Source organism: Manis pentadactyla, chromosome 10 (genome assembly GCF_030020395.1).
Source record: "Manis pentadactyla isolate mManPen7 chromosome 10, mManPen7.hap1, whole genome shotgun sequence".
NCBI lineage: Eukaryota > Metazoa > Chordata > Mammalia > Pholidota > Manidae > Manis > Manis pentadactyla.
In genome coordinates this window covers 84,358,842-84,367,221 of record NC_080028.1, presented here as the reverse complement: position 1 = coordinate 84,367,221, position 8,380 = coordinate 84,358,842, and positions in this window count along the sequence as shown.

Genomic DNA, 8,380 nt, shown 5'->3' with positions numbered 1-8,380 from the left:
TCAAATGTATTTTCTGTGTTTATTGAGATGATCATAATTGTTTCTGTTCTTTATTCTAATATTCTGTATTACATTAATTGATTTTTGGGGTGTTAAACAACTTTGCATTCCAAGATAAATCCCTCTTGCTCATGCTGTATGATCAGTTTCATGTATTGCTGGATTTAGATTGCTAGTATTTTGTTGAGGATTTTTACACCTATATTCATAAGAAACATTGATCTGTAGTTTTCTTTTCTTGTGATATTTTTGTCCAGTTTCCTTATCTGGATAGTGCCCAGATGGTCTGACTTCTGGCCTTCACTTTTCTTTTATTCTGACTTACTTTATCGACTGGTTCTCTACCAGGACTGTCCCAGGTAGTGAATGCATCTTGGGAATGCAAAATCATAGGCCCTGATGCTGAGGCAACAGCTGATATGACCCCTCAGTCTGTACTGTGGACTATAGTCATCATCCCCTCCCCAGCCAAATAACTGGATAAATTAGGGCTCTTCAGAGGAGAATGCTTCAGGACCAGGGCTGAGGCAGAGGTAGGGGAAGGCAGCAGGCTTTGTAGGTGGGGCAGTCATTCTAGATTCAACTGAGGAACTGTGGAAACCAGTTCTCAATTACTTACACAGAGCCCCTTTCAACAGAAATCCCTCCCACTGGAGCCTGTCTTCCTTTCAATCCCTACACCAGCTCTGACCTCATCTCCTACTTACTTTCTACACAGAATGCTCCAGCCATGCTGGCCTTCTGTTTGTTTCTTCCCATTCTTGGCACCTTTGCACTTGCTCTCCCCTAGGGATAGAATGCAGTGCCCTAGATTTGTCCATGATGCTCTTTCTTGTCATTCAAGTCTCAGCACAAATCTTACTGTATTAGGTTTCTATTGCTGCATAACAAATGACCAAAGATTTAGCATCTTAAAAACAACACCCATTTCTTATCTCATAGTTTACTTTGGATCCTTTACTTAGGGTATCACAGACTGAAGTCAAGGTCTTGATCAGCCGGGGCTCTTATCTAGAGGCTCTAGCATAGATCCACTTCCAGAATTCATCTAGGTTATTAACAGAATTCAGTTCCATTTGGCCGTAGGATTGAGATCCCCTTTTCTGGCTGTCAGTCAAAGGTGGTTCTCAGCTTCTAGAGGCCATCTATATTCCCTGGCTGGGGGCCCCTCCAACTTCAAAGCCAGCAATGGCACACTGAGTCTTCCTGCTTCAAATTTCCTGACTTCTGTCTTCCTCTTCTACTGCTAGCTGGAGCAGCTTTTCTGCCTCTAAGAGGACATGTGATTACACTGGTCTACCTGAATAATTCAGGATGATCTCACTATCTTAAGATCAACTGATTAGTAAACTTAATTACATCTGCAAAACCCCTTTTCCCTTTGTAAGGCAATGTATTCATAGAGATTACAGCATGGAATCTTTAGGGACCATTATTCATTATTAAATGGTATTCATTATTCTCCTTACCCACAGTTCACCCTCTAGCCCTCAAAAATTCATGTCTGTCCCACGTGGAAAACACATCCACTTCCTCCCAAGGTCCCTAAAAGTCTCATCCCATTACAGCATCAAGTCGATCAGAGTCCAAAAAAATTTCATCAAACCAAAAGTCCCAAGTCTCATGGAAGCAACCTAAGTGGCCATCATTAGATGAATGGATAAAAAATATGTGGTACATATACACAATGGAATATTATTCAGCCATTTAAAAAAAAGAAATCCTACCATTTGCAACAACATGAATGGATCTAGAGGGTATTATGCTAAGTGAATAAGCCAGGTGGAGAAAGACAAATACCATATTATTTCTGTTATTTGTGGAATATAAAAGCAAAGCAAAATGAACAAAACAGCAGTAGACTCATAGGTGCTGAGAAATCACTGGTGGTTACCATGGGGGAGGGGCTGGGGTGAGGAAGGGGGAGGGGAATAAAGAGGCACAAAAATTCTCAGTCCTAATATAAGTTGGTCATGGGGATAGTAGTATAGCATGGAGAGTATAGCCAAAGATTCTATAACATCTTCCTGTGTTGACAGTAACTACACTAGTGGGGGTGAGAATTTAATAATACAGGTAACTGTTGAACCCCTGTGTTGTATACTTAAGATTGTATAAGATTGTATATCAATGGAAGCAACCTAAGTGTCCGTCAATAGATGAATGAATCAAGAAGATGTGGTACATATGCACAATGGAATATTATTCAGCCATAAAAAGAAAACAAATCCTACCATTTGCAACATGGATGGAGCTAGAGAGTATTATGCTCAGTGAAGTAAGCCAGGCAGAGAAAGACAAGTACCAAATGATTTCACTCATTTGTGGAGTATAACAACAAAGCAAAACTGAAGGAACAAAACAGCAGCAGACTCACAGAAGAGACTAGCAGTTACCAAAGGGAAGGAGTTGGGGAGGGTGGATGGGGAGAGAGAAGGGGATTAAGGGGCACTATAATTCGCAATCACGATATAGGTATGTCACTGGGAAGGCAATACAGATGGAGAAGACAAGTAATGACTCTATAGCATTTTACTGTGCTGATAGACAGTGACTGCAATGGGGTGGGGGTAGGGGAGTTGATAATATGGGTGAATGTTGAAACCACATTGTTGTTATGTGAAACCTTCATAAGATTGTATATCGATACTTTAATTTAAATATATATATATTCAAAAAAAGATTGCATATCAATGATATAGCAATATAAGATTGTGTATCAATGATATTCAATTTTTTAAAATATCAAAAGTCCAAAATAACATTATCTAAATCAGATACAGATGAGACTCTGGGTATACTCCATCCTGGAGCACAGTTCCTCCCATCTGTGAACCTATGAAACTAAAGGAACAAGTCATGCACTCCCAACATGCAGTGGTGGGACATACACAGGAGAATAGTTATAGACATTCTGATTCAAAAAGAGGGAAAATGGAAGGTTAAAAGGAGTCACTGATCCTAAGAAATTTCAAAATCTGGCTGAACCAATTCCCTTAGGTACGCAGGCTTAGAATAATACTTCATGCCCCTGTTCTGTCCTTGAGCACTCAGTTCTACCCTTTGGATTAGTCACCTTCCCTAAAAAGCCAATCCTGACTACCTATTATACAGTTATCACCAACCCTCATCATTTTTTGTCACATCATGCTGCTTAGCTTTTTAGTAATACATGTCATGGTTTAGGAATATCTTAGCAATTTCCTTACTTGTTCTCTTCACTAAAATATAAACTCCATGAAAGCAGAGATCTTGCCTGTATTTTCACCTCTATTTTTCCAGAACCTGCCATAATGCCTGGTGCATAAGTCTTGCTCAGTAATTATTTTATGAGTAAATGAATGGAGTTAAATATGGAACAGAGTGGTGTAGTAAGATGAACGATGGCTCCTTTAATATATCTACATCCTAATTCCTAGAACCTGAGAATATTACTTTATATGGCAAAAAGGACTTTGCAGATATAATTAAGGATCATAAAATAGGAGATTATCCTGGAGTATTTGGGTGGGCCCAAGGTAATCACAAGGGTCCTCTTAAAAGGGAGATGGGAAGGTCAGAGTCAGAGGTGATGTGATGATGGAAGCTGAGATTGGAATGATGTGCTTTGAAATGGAGGATGGATCCATTAGCAAATGAATGCAGGCATCCATTAGAAGCTGATAAAAGCAAGCAGTTCCTCCAGAAGGAGGCAGCCCTGCCAACTCCTTGATCTTAGTCCAGTGAAAGTGATTTTGGGTTTCTGGTCTCCAGAACTGTAAAAGAATAGACGTGTATAGCTTTAAGCCACTAAGTTTGTGGTAATTTGTGACAGGAGTAATAGGAAACTGATACAGTTGGGATGGGTTAACACTCATAGTGTATGGTTGCAACTGCTGGTGATCCCCCAATATATTTGTCCTTCCAGAGTGAGACTGCTAAGCCTAGGTCCCTAGTTTCCCTAGAACGTTAATCTGGGCAAAAAGTTGCCCAGGGTAAAGATTGTATTTCTCAGCATCCCTTTCAGCTGGATGTGGCCATGTGACTACATTCTGGTCAATAGGATTAGAACAGAAATTACCTGTACAACTTCTGCAATTTAGGGTTAAGGGCAAGCCATTCCCTTCACTTTTCTGTTTCACAAGGGCTAGGCTGTGGAGGTGGTGGTGGACCATCTTGGACCAGGTGGATGAGGGCAGTACGCCAGGGATGCAACAGCAACAAGATAAAATAATTAATTTTTTTATTATTCATGGGCCTGATGACTTCATATAAAAGCCCACCATAATAATTTGGGCTTTTCTATAGGAGAGAAGTAAACTTCTCTCTTGGTTAAGCCCTGGTTAGTTTGGGTTTCTGTTTCATGCAGTTGTACCCATACACAAACTAATACAGAATTTCTTTTTATTGTCCATTATGTTGGGACTTCTTGGAAGGGTGGATATCCATACAATTAAGGTAAATTTGGGCCTTAGTTTCTCTTTCTTCCTTTTGAACAATCCCTTTGTAATGGTGCCGTTGTGGTCTTAGGATGTATGTGAGATTGACATTTACTAGATACCATCTAGTTGATGCTAGAAAGTCTGGATATTTTTCTACTTCACATGAGCAGCTCCCACTTAGTTGCTAAGAGTCAGCAAGAATCATGGAGGCTCACTAGACCTGGAGAGTAAATATCTCTGAATTAGACAGGAGTGGGGAGGTAGGGGGTGGGCAAACTGAGACCTCACAGTATCACCACAGTAATTTTGGCATGCCAATTGTCATGGTGACAGGAAAGGAGAACTGAATAGGGAGCCTCTGCAATATGAGGGAGCTTTTATCAGTCAGCTAGAATCAAGTAATGCTGCTGCAACAACCCCAAATCTTGGTGGCTCACAACAACAGATGCATTTCCCTCACTCACAGTCCATGTCCTCCGTGGGGGTAGTGTTCTACATCATCTTCATTCTAGAACCCAGTCTGAAGCAACAACCTCAATCTGGAATTTTCCATCTAAGACATAGAAGAGAAGAAAGTTAGAAGACCCCATTATGGCTCTTAAAGCTTCTTCTTAGAAGTGATATATGTTACTCCTACTCAAATTCCATTGCCTAAAGCAAGCTACTTGCCCAAAGTTAATGTCAGTAGAGTGAGGACATATAATCTCTGTATGGTGGTGCCACATAGGGAGAGTCAATGAATGTTTTTGAACAATTGCAAAATCTTCCCCAGTCTGCCCTCTTGTCACAAATACTACCTTTGTTTATTTTTCCACATGCAAAACAAATGCATTGCCTTCCCAAGGGAGACCACCTAAATGCTGCATCTAATAATGGCATCAGGCTCAAGTCCAGGATACCTAATAGTGTGTATATCAGATCCAGAGATGGCTTCTCTTGATACAGAGGCCTATGAACCAAAATAATAATAATAATAAAGTTAGCTCACCTCCTACCCCCAACATATGAAACAGAACAGGGACAGGATGACAGCAGTAAACACTCTCATTCAGAAGGAAGAATGAGAGACACACAGCACTTACTGGTCCACAGCAATTCTAGAATTTTGCTGGCAGATGTTGAGAAAGCCCCCTACCTTTCCCTGGGAGTGGAACTGCTTCCTGGACTAGTTCCCTAGTTCATTCTTCTCCGTATGCTTGGCTCTGCCCTTAGAATAGCCCACCCTTTTCCATGTATTCTCCTTGGCCACATTGGAGGTTATGCCTTTGTGAGGTAGTGGAGCAGCTTTCTCAGTCTTCTTCATACCCCTGGAAATTTCGAAGCCCTCAAGGTCATGTTAAGTCTTGAACAATCCTGGTCTTTTAAAAATCCAAGCTAATGGCTGTTTTGTTTTGTTTTGTTTTTGGTGGGGAAAGTTGCTTATATATTTGATTCCAGTCAATTCTATGGGCCAACAGACAAACCCACAATTCTTTTCAGACAAGCATCTCTCTTTAGACTTAATTATAGGCAAATGGAGCCTACTAACTCCTCTGGAAGAGTCATGCTCTTAATCTTTTCTCTGAATCATCTTGACTAACTGAAAGGATTTATTAGGAACCATTATGACCAATTCAGAGGTTTTTACAAAAGGCCTGAGAGCCATACACTTGATATGACCCTTACACAAAGGTGAGTTTTAATCACACTTTGTGGTTTAAGGGCCTTGTTAGTATATCTTTCACTGATTAAAAATGTGGATCACTTGCATGGAGTTTCTATATTCTCTTCAATTTCAGCTTAAAAACTGGCCAATTATTTTCTGAGTTATCTCTTTCTTTTTTTTGTAACTTAATACGGTTAATTTGTTTATTTTTTGTATAGTTATTTTGGTTATTGAAGTTATCTCTTTCTTACAGTGACTCATCAAATGTATTCAATAGCAACCAAGGCATGCTACTAATATTCTCTTCCCCCAACTTTCTGCCTAAAGCCCTAAGCTTACACGGACATTATTTATATTCTTAGTTATTTCCAGCTTATAGTTTAACCAGATGCTTTACCACTGCATAGCATACATCACCATCTTTCCAACTTCCAATGATGGTTTCCTCACCAGCCACTGCTCCAAAGTCAATGCCTCATAATGCAGGTTTATTTTTTATTGTAGCAGCACCCTGCTTCTAGGTACTAGTTCTGTAACAGCTGGTTCAGACATATGATGTGGTGTCAACCAACATCCAAATATCAGTGGCTCACAGAGAGAAGTCTATTTCTCACTTAGATTACACACATCATTTTGAAGGTAGGCTGCAGCTCAGTTTCGTATCATCTTAATTCTGGGTTCTAGGCTGAGGAAGTCTTGATCTGGCAATTGCCAGGCTCATGGCAGAAGGAAAAGAGAAGGGAAGCTGCCAAACTACTCACTGGAGCATCAATCTTCTATTTGGAAATGACCACATTCCATTGGTCAAAGCAAGTTATATACCCAAGCCTATTGTAAATGGGGCATGAATGTATAACCCTCTGTTAATGAGGAGTGCAGTAGGAAGGACAGTATATATTTGGAACTACTCTGGTACAGTCTACCACAGGGCCGTGCCAGAAATGCCAATCACTGTTTGTCCACTCCTCCTTCATACACACTGTGCTGCACTGCTTTGTACCATGTAACACCTCACATACATCTTGGTCAAAGATAAAGTCTTGACTCATAGGCAAGTCAATATAGCTTGCCCTAGACCAATGAATGAGGAAATAAGTGGAGAGAGCTGTGCTGGAAGGCTGGGATGCAGGATGGATTTGGAAATCTAACCAAGCCACAAATCTAGCCACAACTAACCAAGACTCTGTTCCCTGAAAGTTGGGCTGAAGGCAGCCAAGCCAGGATTTCAATGCAAAACTTGCCCTTACCTCTTCATTCAGGTCAGTTTCCCACAGGAAAGGGGTATACACAAGGGAGCCTGTGCAATCTCCAGTGCATGGGTCCACTTGCTCCAAACTTGCCACTCATCTATTCAATAAACTTCCATGGATTTATTAGGAAATTAATAATAATAATTAGCATTCCCAGAATGCTCCCTGGCCCAGAGGAAAAGTTCAAAGTACTGAGACAAGCATCCAAGGCTTCACCTGGCCATCTAGCACCTCTTCCAAGAGGTTCTAGACAGCTTCCTGGGTAAGACAGACAGCTAAGTGGCCTTTCAGGAGTGGCGCTGTCCAGCATGGCCAAGCAGAAGTACCGTGCTGCATAGGGACACCCAGGTGCATAGATGTGGCATGGTCTCTGCAGTTGGATCCCAGTAGGTGCCACAGGTCTTGCAGTTTTACTCTAAAGGCAGAAAGGTGAGGGAGTGCATACAGGTGACCAACAAGAGATGATTCCACCGGATTCCGCTGACAGGGGAAAGACATGGAGAATCAGGGAAGCCCAGAGGCCCCGTGTCCAATTCAGTCTTCTACTGGGACAGGATCCGTGTAGCCCTGCAGTTTCCCCACTGGGTGGACATCCAGATTGTTTGCACACTGCTGAGAATGACAAGGTCTTTCCTGTAGGTGTCTAGAGCTCCACTGGTACACAAGACACGTGATCTCCAGCAGGTGAAGGCGTGGGTACCATCCCACATTTGTGCACCCAGCCACGCCTTCTCATGTCAAGTCCCCAACTCATTGCCCTGCCAGTCTCTCTCAAGCCCCCGGCTTTCCCTTTTTGGAGGTCTGAGAATGCCCCTGTGATCCAGTCTCTTCAGGGCGCAATTGCGGACTCTGAGGTCTTGCCCGTCTCTCCTCTCACTGAGGTTTAATAGCCGGGTGTTCATTCCCAGGGCACTCCCCATAGATCAATCCCAATGCTCTTCAGGAGCAATGTTTAGGTCCAGAGGCCAATCGTTTCCACGTTGCGACCCGGCTATCACCTCAGCCACGCTCCCTACACTCAGAACCAGTCCTCTCCCCCGAGGCGCAGGCGCTGTGCACCCGTC